The following is a 17,688-nucleotide window of genomic DNA, read 5'->3' as shown; positions in this document are numbered from 1 at the left end:
TCTATCCCCAGCGCCGAGAACAGTGCCTGCACCAAAAGTGTTTGTTGACTGAACAACTGATTGACAGTTGGCATTAATGAATGAAGTGACAATGAGCTGAGATCTGTAGGGGAAAATGAGGCATTGAAATGTAAACGGATGGGACTGCAGAGAGAGAGTCAGGCTGAGGAAATGTCATGGGCAAATTCAGGCTGGAGGGAGTACGGCATGTTTGAGGGAAATCAAGGATGTTGTTAATTTATACCTAAGGTATTACTGAGCACCCATATTTGCTGGAACTCTTCCAGGCGCTGAGAGCAGGACAACAGGACGAGATCCCTATGCATTTGGGAGGAGAGGTGTATAGGCAGTAAACAATTATATATTATGTGTATATATATTTAAGTATAATAAAATGCCAGGCAATGATAAATGCTATGAACTAAAATAGAGAAAGGGCTAGAGAGTGGACGGGCAGGAGGGGCGCTTAGTCAGGAGGGCATCTCAGAGGACATGATGCTTGAACAGAGACCTGTGAGTGAGCATTGAGTGAGACGAGGGATGAACAGGAAAAGGAAAGGAAGGAGCCAATGGGAAGTCCGGAGGCAGGACAGCATCAGGGGACCCTGAGGATGCAGAAGGGAATGTGCTGGGTGGTCCTTGGAGGGTTCTGAGCAGGAAAGTAACGTAATTTGATTTAGTCCCTAAAAGATGATTCTGGCTGTTGGGTGGCGGTTGGAATGTAGGGGTCAAAAGGAACACTCGGGAAACCAGTAGGGTCACTGGGCAGTGGCCCAGCCAGGAGATGGTGGAGCCTGGGGCCTGGGTGGGGGGATGGGGTAATTCAAGATGAGTGGGCTTCCGATAAACTCTGAAGGAGGACCTAGAGGTATTCAGGCTTGCCGCGAATTAGACGTGGATATTTGGGGTTTTAGCCTGAGAACTAGCAAATGAAGGTACCATTTATGAAGCTGAGTAAGAGAGGGGCCGGTTAGCAGGGGGTTTGGGGTGGGGAGTGAAATCAAAAGTTCTATTTGGGGGGCTTCCCTGGTGGCACAGTGGTTAAGAATCCACCTCCCAATGTAGGGGACACGGGTTCGAGCCCTGGTCCAGGAAGATCCCACATGCCGCGGAGCAACTAAGCCCGTGCACCACAACTACTGAGCCTGCGCTCTAGAGCCCGCCAGCCACAACTACTGGGCCCACGTGCCACAACTACAGAAGCCTGCGTGCCTAGAGCCTGTGCTCTGCAACAAGAGAAGCCACTGCGATGAGAAGCCCGCGCATGGCAACAAATAGTAGCCCCTGCTCGCCGCAACTAGAGAAAGTCCGAGCGCAGCAATGAAGACCCAACGCAGCTGAAAATAAATAAATAATTTTTTTTTAAAAGTTCTATTTTGGATATATTCACTTCAGCTTTCCATAGAGCTCCCAGTGGGAAATTAGCCATCTGTGTGCAGAGCCCAGGGGAGAGGGTGGAACCAGGGATCTAAAACTGGGAGCTGCCACCATAGAGCTGGGGTCGGAAGCCACAGGGGGATGCTGCCACGAAGATACTGAGTGGAGGTCTAGGAGGGCAGTGAGGTAAGGCCGGGGGTATCCCAACACTGAGAGGCTAGAAGGACCATGTATGGTATGAAAAAACGCACCAAATTTAGGGGGTAGGGTGCAGGACCAGCAGCGCATGCTCCAAGGCCAGGTGAGAAAAGCAGCCTTGATTTTGATTCAAAATGGTATCGTCTATGTCCAGAGAGCTCACTGGCTACTCATGAGGCCCGGCTCCAGATTTCTTTGGACACTCAGGCTCTCCGATGGAACAGGCCCTCTGGGACCACTGCAGACAGCAGTGGTGCCTTTCTGTGACTCAGGCGCCCCTTCCTCTGCATGGCCTCTGGTCCCTAGCCGGTGGGGTTGGAGCAGGCCCCTCATGCTGGCTCATCCAATGAGCAAACTACCCTCTCTGACCTGGTGGTCCTCTGCAGACCTGGGAGCCCAGGATGTGTAGACGTGAGCAGGTGACTTAGGCTCTCTGGGCCTGTGTTTCTCAAACGTGAATCTGCATGATAATTCTACTTCTTAACTTGCAGGGTCATGGTGAGGGTGAAACGATTTCTACCTCCTAAAGTGCCTGTTATACAGTCGTTGTTAACTATTCTCATCTTAAAGGATGGGGATTCACCATCACTTAGAATAGTCAGAGATTTTGCCACATACTCTGAAAATAGATGTAAAAGAGAAATTCTAAAATGTTTTGGACATAATTGGAGAAGGTATAGCCTCTTGAAATAACTGTTTTGAAGAAGACAGCACTGAACCAACACCAGCGTAAGAGTAGGCTCTGCCGTCAGGGGTCTGGCTCGAATCTCAGCCCCTCCACCCACTTGACAGCCTTGGACATGATACTCAACCACTCACTCTCAGCCTCAGTTTCCCCGTTGTAAATGGTACAGCACAAGTATCCACCTCATGGAGTGTTAAGAACACTTAACATGGTAATGCATGTAGAGCACTCAGCACAGTGCAAGCACCCAATAAATATTGCAATGGGTACTATCGTGGGCTCTTGAAAAATATATAAGTATGTTCGATTGATTACAATGTGAGAGTCCCTTACTGTCATGCAGTCTCTACACATGGCCCCCAGATCACCTGATTTATTTTCAGTTTTTCCTGGACTTAAATGAAAGTATAGATTAGGTTAGATTTGAAGGTTGCTGAATGTGGTCTTAAATTAGCCTTAAGAGGAGCGCCAAGCCATTGTTTGATCCTCACCTCCAGTCTTGCCTGGTTTCTGTATGTAAGGTGCAAAGGCAAACGTGTATTCACTTTGCAGTTCTGGGACTACCACCCCGAAGATCGGCCACCTGGGGAAGGCTGAATGATTTTTTCACGATTAATCCAGATCTTGGGTCCCATAGAGTGGACGCAAACCTGACTCCAGTCCTCTGAGCTGTGTTCTTCCACCTGATCAGGACTTGTGTGCATATACCCTGAGAAAACCATAATGCAAAAAGAGTCATGTACCAAAATGTTCATTGCAGCTCTATTTACAATAGCCAGGACATGGAAACAACCTAAGTGTCCATCATCGGATGAATGGATAAAGAAGATGTGGCACATACATACAATGGAATATTACTCAGCCTTAAAAAGAAATGAAATTGAGCTTTTTGTAATGAGGTGGATGGACCTAGAGTCTGTCATACAGAGTGAAGTAAGTCAGAAAGAGAAAGACAAATACCAAATGCTAACACATATATATGGAATCTAAAAGAAAGGGGAAAAAAAAAAGGTCATGAAGAACCTAGGGGAAAGATGGGAATAAAGACGCAGACCTACTAGAGAATGGACTTGAGGATATGGGGAGGGGGAAGGGTAAGCTGTGACAAAGCGAGAGAGTGGCATGGACATATATACACTACCAAACGTAAACTAGATAGCTAGTGGGAAGCAGCCGCATAGCACAGGGAGATTAGCTCCGCGCTTTTTGACCACCGAGAGGGGTGGGATAGGGAGGGTGGGAGGGAGGGAGACGCAAGAGGGAGGGGATATGGGAACATATGTATATGTATAACTGATTCACTTTGTTATAAAGCAGAAACTAACACACCATTGTAAAGCAATTATACTCCAATAAAGATTAAAAAAAAAAAGCCACATACGGCGGCCTTCCCTCGGATGGAGGAATTAATTACAACGCAGCCCGGTGCTATGTGGTCATTGGGCCACACGGTGACGCTTCACGCCTAACAATTCCGCTGCTTCTTTTGCCGTATCACGGAGGTTTGAAATTCAAACGGAAAGCGGAGGAGGTGTGTCCTTTCTCAGAACAGCATAGATACCGTTCCCAGGGAGCAAGGGGCTGTAAGGGAGTGGAGGTGAGCTGGGTTCAATAACTGAGGAAAAGCCTCTGTCCTGCTTTATAGGATCGTGGTAAGGATGAATTAATATTAAGTGCAATCAAATGAAATTGCCGATATCCAGCAGCCTTTGACCCACAAGACCGGCAATTTCATGTGGTTCATCCTACAGTGCCCTGTGCCAGGTCCACAGTGAGACTTGGTGGAAGTGAGCTGTTCTCACGGCTAGCATGACAAGAATACAACAAGCCCTTACTATGAACATTTAGAAAATAAGCTGCTTTGTCTTCTGGAAATTTTTTCCTGAAGATTCTTACTAGTAGGGGACCCTGTTGTTTCCATGGACTAAAGCTCCAAATATGAAAATATGCCTGAAAGGAATCTATGTATCACAGCTATGCCGTTAGCCAAGCCATTTCTACCTAAAGGCTTCCTTCAGCAAGGTTGGTCCCAGCAAGGTTGAAGCAGGGTACCAACTCTTCTCTGAGCAAAGCTGAACTCTCACCTTCTCTGGGTCCAGGGCCCCCCTCTGCCATCCCCCACAGAGCTGGCCTCTCCAAGAGGGCACTCTATACCCTTAGCTTTCTGATGCACACACATCAGAGTTTCTCTCTTCTGTGTCTCCTTCCCTCTTAGCAAGCCCAGCAAATACTAGCTGATCTCATTAGCCCAAGGAATAGATACTATTTTCATTTTGGCAGAATTGTCAAAGCTGTAGCCAAAAGCAATGAGAATTTCAGGTACCTGGCAGGCCCATGGAGGTGGGGGGAGCGGGCGATATTTTTGATCAGAAGGGCGTCTGGGAGTCCAGGAGTTTGGCCACGTCCTGCTTGGTGGTCCTGCTGTATTAGGCCCTGAGAGGGAACCAGAGGTAGGCTGGGGGTCCCCAACAAGAGTATGGCCGCTGCAGTCCTAGGAATTCAACAAGCGAATAAAAACAGATAGTGGTTATATTTTATCAGAGAAAGTTTTCTTTCCAGATACTCTTTCTTCGCACTCTCCTTCTCATTTCTTTCCTCCATCTATAGAGATATACCCCTGGAACCTCCCTCTGATAGCTCACCCTTCCCCCCTTGTCATATGAAAAAGGAAAGGTTTGTGTTTCTCACTGCATGTCAGACACACAGACCACAGGAGATGAGCAGGTGTCTCGTAGGATCTCATTACGTATCGTTGGTTATGTATCAAATGAGGCTGCGTGTTTACAGACTTATGTTTAATGTGGGGAATGGGGTTTGAACTCTTCAATGCACCAAACATGGGTTAAAAGTTAGAATCCGGACACCGAAGAGAAACATACTGTATGATTCAATTCGTATGGAGTTCAAGAGTAAGCAGAACTAATCTATAGAGCGCGTCATCAGAACAGCAGTGGCTGGGCGCGGTAGGGCAGGCTGAGAAGGGGCACGAGGAAACTTTCTGCCACGATGGAGATGTTCTATCTTTTTATTAGGGTGTGAGTTACACGGATGTAGACATTTGTCAGGGTTCGTCGAACTGCACATGGAGGGTCAACAGAAGAAGCAGTGAGAAATGGTTCTCAGAACCACAGTCACAGTAGGGGCAGGAGGCCCCTTATGTCATGGAAGAGAGAGGGAGTTTCCATGTACTGCAACTTCTCACCAGGCTGTCTACATGATGGAAAAACATATAAAACGTCAGCCAATTTTCCAGACAGTTTCAAAATCCAAGGACGTTTGTCTCGGTGCTCACATGTCCTATGTCTTTTCAAATGTTTACAGAGTATTTACAGGAAGTAGTCCTTTGGGTGGCAGTCGAAATTAGGAAAACTGGCAGCGAAAATTAACACATACCATAAAAGAGAAATAATTGCTCCGCTGCCATATACAATATTATTATCAAATGGTATTCACCGAGGCATCCAATTGGTCCCTACCAACTCCATCTCATTGTTCTAGGAAAGATCCCCCTTCCTTGTTACCCTGAGGATGAAGCTGCCACAGCTCGAGAATGATATGCCATATGGTACTAACATCAGAATCAAAATGAGCTTGTGCTTTTTGTGTGAGATGCTGAAATTTATTAGAAAATCAGAAAGCCTCATTTCCACTGAGTTCCTGAGACCTGCCATCTGCTGCATGAAAAAGAAATGGAGATTTTTTTTTTTAACCATTTACTTATTGTGAAATGTGAGAGTACTGGTGTGTTTGAAAAAGCAGGGTTGGGGGCCGGGTTTAGGGGGGTGCATAAGACCCGGCCAGAGCAAGCCCACTTGGCAGGGAAGAAAGGAGACTGTCAGCTGAATGGTGGCAAAGGCTTGGGAAGCATAATTATGGAAATCACCTATTCCAGAGCCTTTTTTTTCTCATCCTGACCACATGTTTCCTTCCACATAGGAACAGCCCATAGGCCAGCTTTTGAGATAAGCAGTCTCTGTTTCAGAAAGGAAGTAGAGGGCGCTGTTTAAACGAGCACCAGCCTCTCTGAGTATTAGGTCTCTCTGGGGAGAGGATAGTGCAAGTCAGACAGGAGGGAAACAGACAAGGGAGCCAAAAAGGCTTAATGGACGGTGAGGCAGGGAGGGCTTTCTAAGGGGAGACCCAGGAGCCGGGAGGCAAGATGGGAGAGCGATCTGATGCGCAGGGGGCGGTGATGTAGTGCCCAGTGAGAAGGGAGAGATCTTTCAACATTGTCTGGAATTTTTCTGTAAGTGTTGGATGCTGAGGATACAAAGATAAAGGTGCTTTGTACTTTAAGGAGGGCGTGTCAGCTGCCTGGGAATTCATTTCCGGGGAATGGCTCCGTCTCTGGCATTGCTGGGTTTGCGACATGCTCCCTTGACCGTGAGTCACATCCATGTGGCTGTCCTGTACCTCTGCAGAGCACTGCAGCCTGGAGGGCTTACCTAACCCCTTGATTTTACTATAATTATTTATTTTTACTCTTGTTTTCACATCAAAGCTGGCGTGTCTGTTGGAAGTGCTGCAGGCAGCATTCACTGACATGATTAGTGCCTGGGTTTCTCACCTCTGATCACAACACTCAAGAAATAGGCCTCTAGGGCTTCCCTGGTGGCACAGTGGTCGAGAGTCCGCCTGCTGATGCAGGGGACATGGGTTCGTGCCCCGGACCGGGAGGATCCCACAAGCCGCAGAGCGGCTGGGCCCGTGAGCCATGGCCGCTCAGCCTGTGCGTCCGGAGCCTGTGCTCCGCAACGGGAGAGGCCACAGCAGTGAGAGGCCCGCGTACCGCAAAAATAATAAATAAATAAAAATAAAAATAAATAGACCTCTAGCAAATAGGCTACCAGAGCCTGAAAGGGAGCAGCAGTGGGGGAGGTGAGGTGGAGGATAAAGCTTTAAGGCACCAGGGAATCTCACATTATAACATTATAAAGTCAAGCTCAGGACAAGGCAGGCCTTTCCTGGACCACATTCAAGGAGGTTTAATTAAAGGAGAATTAAAAAGACCTCTCACTAGGCAATGTCATCTCGGAGGCAGTCTTCCAGCAGGATCCCAGGCGCATCCTCAAAGTCAAGTTCAGATTCTGGGCGTGCTCTGCGGCCATGAGTGGCCACCTGAGAGCACAGCCCCAACCCGCCTCCACGCTCCCCAGATGCTCATCATCACCGTGGCCTCAAGCAGGTAGGTGACCAACAATCTGACCAATGAAAGGATGAATGACTGCAAAAGCCTTGGGTGGTTCGAAGATCTTGACCTCCCCCATAAGCCAATCCAGGAACGAAGGCTTCATAGAGAGTCAGCGCCGACCTCGCTGAGGAGGAACTGACAGGGAAGCGAGCAAAGTGAGTTTCTGAATTTGCAGCGAGATTAAGTGGGAAGCGACCATAAGCCCCAGGGTCCAGCATGATCAGTATGTGCTCGTCCTCCAAGCCTTCTCCCACCGCGGGTAGCAATCGGCGAGGGCCACCTCCCCAGTGCTCGACTCAAGCTGGCAGAAAGGCGCTGCTGTGGTGTCGGCCCCTCGGGGAGAAGTTCAGGGTCAGCCTTGGGGTTGTGCCCCCGGGGCGCCTGGCAGCAGGTCCCATGCACTCTCCTGGGGTGGGGAGGCAGCCTTACTTTTTACTCCCTTGGTAAGTAAGGGCCCCATGGGTAGCTCCTGACCTGGGGGCCAGGGGTCAGCTCTGATTTCCCCAGGGTGGGTGTAGGGGTGCCCGACCTCTACAGGACAGGTTTCCGCAGATACCCAGGATTCTCCCAAACCACTGGGGGCAGACAGGATGGTCGTGATCGCTCAGACCTGAAGATGAGGTGGTGAGGACATGGTAAGCAGCTCTCAGCATCCTCTGCCCTGACTTCCCCTCAGCTCCCATTTGTCCAACAGCTATTAATCATAATGCTTATTATCTAAGAAGACTGTCTGTCCTTTCCTGAGCACTTGCTAAGTGCCAAGTGCCTCTTACCTATTATCCTGTTTAATCCTTACTACAACCCTGTGAGGTGGGGACCATTCTCATCCCTATTTTCCAGATGAAACAATTAAAGACCAGTGAGATTTGGTGAAGGGCTGGGGTCAAACAGCTGGTGAGACATAGGGGTGGGCGATCAACCCTGCAGTCTGGCTCCAGAACTATTACTCTACAACCCCAGTAACAGTCCTCCAAGAGTAAGCACTCTGATTTCCAGTTTACCTTGTGAATAGACTGGATTCAGAGAGGTTAGGTAATTTACCCGAAGCCACACAGCTGTAGGGCCCAGAGACAGAAACCCCTCTGGCTTCAGAGCCCAAGTTATTTCCTCTCAGCCACACCCCCTGTCCCGGGCTGTGTAGCATTATGGACCCCCATCCCCCAGCCAACAGATGGAAGGCACGGTAAGCAGGATTGGATTTGGACTCTGCAAAGTCATCTTTACTGGAGATTTAGTGAAACCTTAACATTTTTGGACTTTAAATAAAAAGAAACAAATTGCTTCTTCTGAACACTGATGTTTCTCAGAGGTGCCATGGTTACTACTCAAGTAGCCCTGGAAAGATTTGGATGCCGTCAGCCAATGAGAGCGCCTACCTGCTTGATGAACTAACCTGTTTATCAGCTAGTTCCCAAGTGTTAGAGAACTTGGGTGCTGCTTGTCATGCTTACCCATTTCACTTAGGCCCTCAAATGTATAAGGAGTACGTTAGGGAAAAATCCCTGTGACCTGGTATATGAGAAGTCAATACAAAAGACCGAAGACGTACATTGAACAAATTATGTGGGACCAGACTTTTTTGCTCTCTCCGGGGACAGAGGAAGCCCCATGATTTCAGCGCCCAGGAAAAAAGCATGTTTATAATCAGCAGAGGGTGAGGGGGTTGAACTATATGCTCAGGGCCCCCAATGATTAGTTATGCCACCAGCTTTGGGGGCCATTGAATGCCCCCAAATGACTTAAGGTGCTAGACTGACCCTAAGTCATCAAACTGAGCTACGTTACCCCATGTGGTTATAACCCAGCAACTGACAGCTGGATTCCCCTGTGCCTGGTTTCCTTTGTCACACACTAGGAGGCTTAGGCATGATGTTTTCATTGGACTCGGCACTCTTTTTGCTAAGATTGTTAGGATGAAAAGTTACTATCTTTGTTAATGTTGGAGTGATTTTAAATGCCTTTAAAATGTATTTAACAATTTTCATGAGTTTGGACTTGAGGCTTCAATTCAGTATTTATTTATTCAATAAGTATCTATTAAATACTTCTTTTGTGCCAAGGATTGTCTTGGCACTTTAGTTGAAATATAGATAAATTATATCTACTTTTTGATCCAGGAAGCTTGTAATTTAGCAAAGGAGAGGGGAAAAAATAGTATATATGTATGTATACATATAGCACATACATTTTATGTGTTGTGTGTGTATATGGGTGCGTGTGTTATAGAAAGGTGGATAGATAGGAAATATGCATGTGTGTGTGTGTGTGCATGCACGTGATATTTTAACAAGTCAATCCCATGGTGATGAGGACATAGAGGGGTCTAGTGGTAAGCCTGGGACACAGGGAAGGTCAGCCAGTGTCCAGTGCAGGGAGCAGTAACGGTCTTAGAGACAAGATGGCAATGGAGCTGAGACCTGCCACAGGTGACTGAACAAAAGGGGGAGAAGACGGTCAGAGAAGTGCTCTCTGTTTGGGGAAGAGCAGAAGGCATTTGGGTTGCCCCACCACACGGTGGGGCAGGGAGAGCCAGGAAAAGATGAAGCAAGGGGAAAAGACCGCATCTAAGGGGAGCTAAAGACACAACCAAGCAGGACACACGTTTTGTTCCCAGAAAAGAGCTGCTAGGCTTTAGAGCCCTCTCCTTCCTGGTGGCATCAGCCTCGTTCCCTTTGAGAAATCCCCATAGATGAAAATTCAAACTTATAAGATAAACCTTCAGGCTGATATTTGTGAGACAGGACGATTCTTCACTCTACAAAGATATCTTTTTAAAACTGAGCCCTCTTGGTGCTTTTAAACAGAATCCACTCATCCACAAGCCCCCTGGTTAGGAGCCCATGTTGTGGACAGTAGGCTGACCTGCGTCGGTTGCACTGCCCTTCACTCAGCAGAGGCATTCATGGACCCTCTCTTTTTATTAAAAAAATTTTTTTTTAATCTGAAGGAAGGAAGAAGGCAGATCACAGATGAAAGAGTAAACCCAGTAGAAAATTCTTTTTGTTAATTCCAATGCTTGCTCTTTATTGTTGGTATCTGTCTCCCTTTATTTTCCTGCACTTTATATGTCTTCCTCCACAATCACACCCATCCCTAGATTCTTTTTTTTTTTTTTTTTGCGGTACGCGGGCCTCTCACTGCTGTGGCTTCTCCCGTTGCGGAGCACAGGCTCCGGACGCGCAGGCTCAGCGGCCATGGCTCACGGGCCTAGCCGCTCCGTGGCACGTGGGATCTTCCCGGACCGGGGCACGAACCCGCGTCCCCTGCAACGGCAGGCGGACTCCCAACCACTGCGCCACTGGGGAAGCCCCTTAGATTCATTTTTATAAAGGAAAGAAAACTGTACTTTCGTTGCCTTCCTGACGTGACAGGAGATGACAGCCAGTCCTCGTCCCTCTAAGCAACCCCTTTGCCACCGTTGTGTTTCTGACCTCTTTGTTCTATCCAAACGATTTTCTATTTCAAAGATGATTACAATGAACCTCTTCCAGTTCTAATCTGATTTCAAATTTAGCTCACGTTTTCTCTATAGAAATGATTTTTCCCTAAGTTGGGAACGAGCACAGTAAACTCACAAGAAACAGGAAAAAGGTATAATTCACTTCCCATTCATTTTAGGATGCCAATGCACGTTTCCTAAAAGCAACCCTTCAGAGGTCTATGACTGGGGCTTCCATGCTTCAGTGTCCATATTTCTCCTTCGTTTCGTGTTCTAGTATGGATTCATCAACACCTGTCTGCAGTCTCTTGTGATAGAGAAGAGACATTGGGAAAAGCTGAAGTAAGTATATTAAAGGAAAAATGAAAACCCTCTGGTACAATTGGTAAGCCCCCAGTGTTTTGAAGGTTAAAAGGTTTTTTACTAACCTTTTGATTAAACCAGTTAGTTGTTACTAGGGAGATCAATTCACATTCCTTGAACACACCAAGTAAATACAGAAAAACCTGGTATCTCATATCTGCCTTTAAGGAAGGTTTCTATCTCAATTCCCAGAACCAGCCTTAAAACAGGGCTCTCATGTGAATAATACCAACATTATTTTACCTTTTATTTCATGAGTGAGTTCTTATTTACTCTTTTTAATTGCAGAAGAGAAAGTAACTGCATTATTTCCATGGCACATAAATGGAGCTGCCAAAATCCTACAGGAGACGGGATGCCCCTTTTAAGTTTCGCCAGAATCCCTCCTTAGGTTTTCTTTAGATAACTGTTATAGTTTTCCTCTCTGCCTCTGTCTATTAAACACTTAACACTGTTATTTACATCTTCATATAGTCTCTTGTCTGATTCCAGTAATCTTACGCTGTCCCTCAGCTTTCTTGGAGTCTTCCAGCCTTGAAATGTTAGGGGATGGGGTGGAAGGGGTCTCAGAAATCTCCTGGTCCTATGAAGAGGGAGGAAATGAAAAATATGGAAAAATGATTAGCTTCCTCAGTTAATGAAAGACATGCAAATGGAAACAGGCAGTGCTTTGCCTATTAAATCTCAAAAAAATTTAAATGATAATAACCAATTCTGGTTAAGATGCAGCAAAATGAGTAATTGCTGATGGCATTTTAAGTTAGCGCAGCCCTTTTGGAAATTTGACAACATGTACCAAAACTATGAAAATGTGGAAATCTTTTGAAGTGGTAATTTCATTCTTGAGAATTGACTGTTGAGAATTGATACCCTTAGAAACACACATACTTATATACAACATATATATGGGTGGGTGTGCATGTATATGTAACATAGCCTTACATTTATAAATAGTAAGAGAAAAAATTCTTTAAATGTTCAAAAACGAACCAACAAACAAATGGAATGGCAAAAGGAACATGCACCATTATTCGGATGATTGCAAAGATCATGAAGCAACCTGTAAAATTTTACAATTTAAGTAAAAACAGCAGCAACAACAAATAAACAAACAAAAAGCCTCCTCAAAACAAGACACCAACTTACACAGCCACTGAGTAAACTACACAAATGAAAAAGGAACAAAATAATTAATTATTCATAGTAATGGAGTCAGCAAGATAAAATGCTAGATGACTGACTTTTTTTTTTCTAATACCTGTATTTTTTCATTGCTTTTGTAATGTAGAAACAAATCAAAATGCTTAGTGAAAACTTTCCTCACGCCCGCGCCCATTTTACAGGTGAAGTAATTGGAGCTGAGAATTGTGGAGACTTAAACAGGGGACTGAATTGGGGAGGAGCCAGGGGGGCCCTACAGCCTCTGCCCCTCTGACCATGTCACCGCAGCCACTGCCTACACACGTATGACCTGACCCACTCGTCTAGGAAAAGGCAGCCCGGGCCATTTCCACAGCATCCCTGGGGTAATTTGCTTAGCGTGCTACAAGTTTGGGTGGGAAAAAGGAGCTCTGGCCTATATAGGCAAAGACTACTCATTTCCAAGTATTTCAGAGAGAAACGCTCTGCTGCTTAAGACAGGTCATTTCACCTCTCTGAAGCTCTGTTTCCTCACTGATGAAAGGGGAAGACCCTGTCTTCTAGGGTCTCCTAGGGTACCCCAAGTACATAGTAGGTACCCAGTAAGTGTCATTCCTCCTCCAATATCCAGGTGCAGCTTTGGGATTAGACTATATTTGACATTAACAGGCACCATTTTGCTGCTGGTCAGATAACCCTGCCTTCCATCTTGAAGAGGCAGACGTTCCTCTAGGGCCTCTGCTTTGCCCAGAGGAAACCTGGCTCCTAAAATTAGCATCATTTGGTGGATGGCATTGCCTCTGCTCCTCTTTTCGGACTGATGTCCCCAACACCCATTGTCCACACCTGCCTGGAGGACCCCCAGTGACCGGTCTGGGAGAGGGAGGGAGGGATAGGCGTTTGTTGATTGATTTTTGATTGATGAACCTTATACCAGCTGAGCCTTAGCTCAGCTGGAGGCCCAGAAGAGTCTGTCCTGACTAGGAGAGAGGTCAGGGCTCTGGAAATAAGTGAAAATAACCAGAAGTAGCTGGAGCACTTAGACATCATTGGAGGTAAAACAGGGCGTTGTCTGCCTATGACAGGCAGCTGAGTTGTGTTATTTAGAGAAGGCCTCCTGCCCACCCTTACATGTGGAGCAGACGTAGCATGACCAGCTCTCAGGATCTTGATTGGTTGAGATATTCAACGGATCTTTGCAAATCTAGGGGAAAAAAACCCCAGCTTCCCATATGTAAGTAGATGGAAGAAGCTTTTTCCATTTTGGATCTTTGGTGTGACCTCACTGAAAATGGTACATTTTCTCTTCCTGCCCCAGTGGGGTACTTCTCACAGCCTCCCCAAACAAACGGCCAGCCTTGGCATCCACAGGCACCAAAGGTGATCAGGACATTTGAGCAAGAGGTGCAGAAAGGTGCCAGGGAATCAGAGGAACTTGTCCAGGGACAAAGAAGCTGGCGGGGCCATGTCCTGAGTTTGTGTCACTAGATTTCACCTCTTTAATCTTGAAGTACCAATTTTCTGCTTAACTGAATCTCAAAGGATGTGTTTGTATGTAGAGCACTAGACACTTATGTGATCGCATTGGAAATGCATCTTTAAACCAAAAGCAAAAAGCCTATCTAACAAGCTCAACCAGTGACAAAAATTGCATCGTATTAGAACACATTAAAAAAAACACAAAACCTGTAGTGCAGAAAACTCAACTTATAAAACGCAAATTAAGGCAAGGTTATTTGTGTGCAAAGATCTCCTTCAGGCTACATTGAAATAACAAGTTCCCTGGTGCTTTTAAAATAGAATTTTAGCTAAAAAAGAAAACCCCATCAATTCCTACAGAAATTTTAAGAAGAAACGATTAGGTAAAGTAAAGTATGTCTCCAGATTTTACAACATAACTTTTATTTTATATGAAATAATCAGAAACAGACGTTTCTCCTCCTTTGTCTGCATTGTTTATTTCCCTCTCATATGCCCTAGATTTATAGATTTCTAACTATGAACCACTCTTTCATAACCTCCTGGCTAAAACCTTTATCAAGACTTAACGGTGAGAAACAACTAATAGATTAAGTATAGTAAGACCCCTGGAATCAGATAAACATTTACTTTTTGCCTGGGTCATTTACTAGCTGTTTGACTCGGGGAAGTTTATTTACTCAAGTATTTATTTAACTCCTAGTGTATGCCAACCAGAATTCCTGGTCCTGGGAATAGTGATGGAGGAAACAGATGAGGGCTCTGTTCTCTGAGAATGTGTATTCCATGGTGGGATGGCAGACTATAAACAAGTAAATAAAGAATAAATAAAAGAAAATCTTTCAGATTGGGCTAAGTGCTATAAAAAGTATAGGGTCCTTGATAGTGACCAGAGAAAGAACATGCCAGTTTCCCTGAAGTGATCAGAAAAGACCTCTCTGCAAAGGTAATATCTGAGCTGAAACGCAGGGAGGAGCCAGCTTTGAGACAGGGAGGTACATGTGTTCCAGGTGAAGAGAACAGCAAGTGCAAAGGTCCTGAGGTCGGACTGAGTCTGGTGAATTTGAGACCCAGAAGGAAATTCAGTGTGACTGAAGTGAGAGTCTGGTAGAAGATGGAAGTGGAGAAGTCGCTAAGGATCAGAATATAGGTGAGCAGGAGACAGAAAGCAGTTGAAATTTTATTCTAATTGCAGTGGGTTACTGAGGTCCCTGAGCCTCCGTGTCCTTGCATGTGAATGGGGATAAGAAGGGGACTCACTTATGCACTTATGAGGATTGAGATGGCTAACATAGGTGAAGTGTCTGGCACTTTGGTTGCAGAACTTAGTCCAGGATTTTGCTTTCAAGGATGAGTGATTCACCATGTGAACTGAAGTTTAAAGGAGTTAGGTGAAGGATTCAGGGGACTCACACAGTTCCATTGCAGGAAGTACAGAGAGACCTCAGAGGAAATGGAAGTTCAGAAGGACTTGCTCCATTTCTGTGTCTCTCTTCATATTTACTCCCTTCTCCTGGCTCTCTCTGCAAGTCTCTTAATTTCTGTTTCTTTCAAACTTTTCTATGTCCTTTTGACTCAAGAGATTACCATCACCTGATTGACTCAGTTTCTCAGTGTCTCAACTCCAGATGCTCCAAGGCAGGATTTGATGGGCCAGCTTTGGTCAGGTGCCCACACCAAGCCCAATCAGGTGTACTTTGGAAGGGAGGGTCCCTAAGAAGAGTTATGTGTAGCGCCACCGTGATTGGCATATCTTCTCCGCTGCGTAAACAATGCGTGGAGAAGGGATGACTGATGTATGTGTGAAGGGGAGGTAAATTCATGAATGGTAGGTGGGTGATGACTACCAAGCCCAAACCAATCCATTTAGGGAGAGGTGGGTGGAATTACATGGCTTCTCTCAGGGTCAGGACTTCTTAACTGGAGGTTTTTGAATGGGCTTGGGAGGGTCTGAGAACCTCTGAAATCATCTATGAAAATGTGTACATGTGTCTACATGTATTTTCTGGGGAGAAGGTCTATAGTATCCATCAGAATCTCCAAGAGCTCTATGACCTAAAGTCAAGGGTCCCTGCCTATACATTCTAGGCTTTTTGTTCTTACTGAATGAGAAATGCTCCTAACCTTTTGACAACTTGAAAAGCATCCCTTCAAATCTACTGAAAAACTATTTGAGTAAGAAATAATCAGGATCATTCCCATTCATGTCCCTTCTTCTTTACTTCCTCTGTTCCCATTGACTCACTGAGCCTCTCAAGCCTTCCTTAGAGACCGAGAGCGCCCCCTCTCTCCAAGTTCCCTACTTTTTCCGTAAATAATGTCTAGTTTAAAAGTAGTTGAAAGCCAAGAGTTTCTATTTTTAAACTTCTATCCAGGAACGCTGCCTGTCGTGTAACTCATCCTCCATTTCTGGCCATGGATGTGTTTGCTGGTTTGTCTAGCTCCCTGAAATCATAGGTCATCAGAACTAGAAGGGCCCTGAGAAATCAGTTTGGTTAGGATATCGCAACTGGGGGGACTTATTCCCCAAAGATCATATCAGAATATTCAAGGGCTTAGAAAATTTTAAAATACCTATTTAATATTATATTCTTATATATATAATAGAAATTGTTTTTCTGGTAAAGACCATTGAAAGTAAAACTTGAAAAATATTTTTGTTCAGTGGGAAGATATAGAAGATAAATTTAACACGGGTGAAAACAGATATTATAGGTCTTGAAGCTTCTATAATTTGGAGAGCCTCCTTTAAAAAAGAATATAAAATTACAGATAAACACGTAGCTACAAAAGTGAGCACTTATTTAGAATGAGAAAAAAATTAAAAGCTGACAGATAACAAAACATCAAAGGTCCCAAAGGTAAAGTTTATTTATTATTACTATCATTAATTAACTATTGATCCACTTTTATAACATTTTTACTCACATCTTTGGCTGCTTTTGGTTTGCCCATTCATATGACAATGATTTAATAAGATCATTTTCCATAAAAAGAGTAGAATGAATATTCCTCTGACATGGCTGGCTGAAAATTATTTTTATTGTTTTATTTTTATTGATAGCTTAGACAAATCTCTCTCTGTACATCTATAACTTTCTCAGCAGTTTCTTACCAAGGCATACTTCTTTCCTGGTAGCAAGTCCCAGGAGAAGGCCAGCCCTTCATCTCTACCTGTCTCCCCGCTTCTTCCCCCACCTTCTATCAAGTTCTCTGGGATGAGACGGTCCCCAGTTAAGGGACTGTGGCCTTTCCTTTGGATGTCTTTTTTGGGGGTCACATTAAGGTCTGGATGCTTGTTGAGTCTTCCAGGGGAAGGTGGCCCTTGGGGGCTGGGTGACCAGAAGTCCCTCCCACAGGTACCCAGGACCACCATCAGGGCACACGGGGATGCCCCCTGCATGCTGGGGATGGCTCCAAGGTAGAGGGGGCTGGGCAGGGTTGATTCCTCCCTAGCAGCTTCAGCCTTGTTGGCTTCAAAAGTAAATCTGATTCACTCTGGGTGTAAACGAGAAATTCTCAAACATTTTTGTCTCAGGTAGCCTTTTTACTCCTAAAAATTATTAAAAACCCCAAGGACTTTTGTTCATTTATTGGCATTTACTATATTAGAAATTTAAACTGAGAAACTTTAAAAAATAGTCATTTATTAATTGATCTAAAAATACAATAATAAACCTATTACATGTCAGCATAAATATTATATTTATGAAAAATAACTGCATTATCCAAATAAAAAAATTAGGGAGAAAATTGAAATGTCACTCTTTTCAGATTTTTGCAAATCACTTTAACATTTGAATTGCTAGAAGATAG

This window comes from Grampus griseus (genome assembly GCF_964374135.1).
Source record: "Grampus griseus genome assembly, chromosome: 18".
Classification (NCBI taxonomy): Eukaryota; Metazoa; Chordata; class Mammalia; order Artiodactyla; family Delphinidae; genus Grampus; species Grampus griseus.
This window is presented reverse-complemented; position numbering follows the sequence as displayed.